This window comes from Penaeus japonicus, unplaced genomic scaffold (assembly GCF_977035675.1).
Source record: "Penaeus japonicus unplaced genomic scaffold, GWHDUDI00000001_assembly GWHDUDI00000010, whole genome shotgun sequence".
Classification (NCBI taxonomy): Eukaryota; Metazoa; Arthropoda; class Malacostraca; order Decapoda; family Penaeidae; genus Penaeus; species Penaeus japonicus.
Window position 1 is genome coordinate 32414658 of NW_028234412.1, and position 2500 is coordinate 32417157.

The window sequence follows — 2500 nt, forward strand, 5'->3', positions numbered from 1 at the left end:
GAAAATGGAAGGCTTATATGGCCTCCCCTCGGGCCGCCACGCTATGGTGGGTGATGGTGGCAGTGGCAGTGGGCGGTGTTGATGGTGGGTAACGGAGGGCGGCAATGTGGTGGGTGATGGTGGGTGGATGTGGGTTATCCACCTGTTATACGTTATCGTTCTTTGGGATTGTCTCCTAACCCTTAGCGTTACATCAAAATCCCTCAGTATCGCGAGAGCCAATTTGCTTCACCTAAAGACAAAAAAACAAAAACAAAAAACGGAAATAAAAAAAAAGTAGCTGCGGTCATCACTAGCACCAGTGACCCCACCCCACCCCCCACCCCCTCCCACCCCGGTGCCCTCGCTCCCTCGCCTCTCTCATGACTTCCATGATGACTCTTGTGCCTCACGCTGATAACATTTCTCGCCCCCTCCCCCCCTCATCCCCCCCCCCCCACTTTGATCATAATAACCCTCCCTCCTTTTGCTTCGCTGTTCAGCTTTAACAACGGGGCTATTATGGTAACTTAACTGTGACGTCAACTGTGACGTCATACCCGAAGCTTCGCGTGATGGCCGCTGACCGATAACAGCGCTTTGGTGACGTCACACCCAGCTGACTGCATCTGGCTTGGCTATATTTAGGAGAACTTTTCTCGACACGACATACAACTGGCTTACCTCCTCTAATTGGTTTATTTTAAGACACACAGTTGACGAGTTGTGAAGGCAAAGCCAAAACATTTTCATTGTTTTTTTTTTCTTCTTTTCTTTTTTTTTCCTTTCCCCTCTTTCTTCTTCTAAAAAAGCAACAGCAAATCACATCGACCAGAATGTAATCAAACAAGGCCGCCAGTGAATGCGGTGTCACTCACGCCATCAGCCGCCGCCTCGAGGAAGCCAGGCACGAGAGGGGAGCGTGACAAAGGCGTTTTTTAATTAAGCAGTATAAACACGCACGAAGACGATTCGCGAAGGACTGTTTAGGGGGGAGGGGGGTGGGGGTAGCAGGGATTTTGACTATGACTATGGATGATACGAAAGACACGTTTTTTTTTTTTTTTTTTCTTTTCTTTTCTTTTTTTAACAGGTATTTTGGAATGATGTGTATGATGTAATCTCTTTGAAACTTTTTGGACAGTATGGTTACAATCAAGAGTACTTTATACTTGTCAAGGGAAGAGAACATTACAAGCTGAAAATATATATCCTCGTGAATAATAGAAAAACAAAAAAAAAAAATACACCGTCGATAGTATGACACGTACATACTGAACATTTTCCGATCTGCATGACACGTAACTGACAAGACATTAACAAATGAATGATCGGAGAGTCCTTCTGACAAGATGATCAGACTGACAGAATAATGATAAGAAGAAAGGCTGAAACAAGATCCTCTTTAACGGGTTATGAAGCCGTCCCTACGATCACGTGACTTGGCGATCACGCTATAGTGCACCTCCTGTTCTTTTTTTTCTTTTTTATTGTCTGTTGTTTTTGTTTTTGTGTTGATAGATCAGTTCCGTTTCACACATTAGTGTTATGTTTACATTTTCTTCGTCTTTTCATTCTTTCGTGGATTTTCCTTTTCTCGATGTTTCTTTGGGTCCTTCTTCGTTTTGATGTTCCTTCTGTTTCTGCTTTCGTCTTATCTTCCTCTTCCACTCTTCTACCTGGCAATTTTGCCCCCCCTTTCTCTGCCTATCTTCTCTTTCCGCCTCTTTTCCTCGTAGTCTTTTCCTCATTCTCGTTCTTCGTTACTCAATCTAGTTACCGTCCTCTTATTTTCCCTTTCTTTATACGCTCTCTCTTTAGCTTTCATACAAACCACTACAGACGAAAAAGCAAGCAAAGAAACAAAGAAATTGAGAGAGAGGAATCCAACCCCTTTCCGCCCACTCACACGCTCTTCACATCTCTTTTCTCTTAGTCTTTTTTCTCGTCCACTCCTCACCCCTACCCCACCCTCCATTGTCTCTGTTCATCCCCTCTTTCTCTTCTTATTCTCTTCGCCTACTCTTTCTCTCCCCTGCACCTCCTCCTCCTACTCCCTCTCTCACCCTCTCTCGCTCTTATCACTCTAGCGTTCACAAACTCTCCCATTAGGATTCTAACCACTGTGATGGCTACGATTTTTTTAGTCTATGGTATGAAAAGTGTGTGTGGATTCTTTTTCCTTTTTCTTACCAGAGCCCAGTATATCTGTGTATCTGTGTGTCGATCAGCTCTCTGCTCAGCTAGGTGTATATATGTTTATATATATATATATATATATATATATATATATATATATATATATATATATATGTACATATATATATATATATATATATATATATATATATATTATATATATATATATATATATATATGTACACACACACACACACACACACACACACACACACATATATAAATATATACATTTATATATATATATATACACACACACACACACACACACACACACACACACACACACACACACACACACACACACACACACACACACACA

At 41.8% G+C, this 2500-nt stretch overlaps 1 protein-coding gene across 5 annotated transcripts in view; it reads right to left on the reverse strand.

Annotated features, from left to right (window-relative positions):
- Positions 1–2500, reverse strand: part of LOC122250339 (uncharacterized) — a 188406-nt gene that overhangs the window by 100745 nt on the left and 85161 nt on the right. The window lies entirely within an intron of this gene.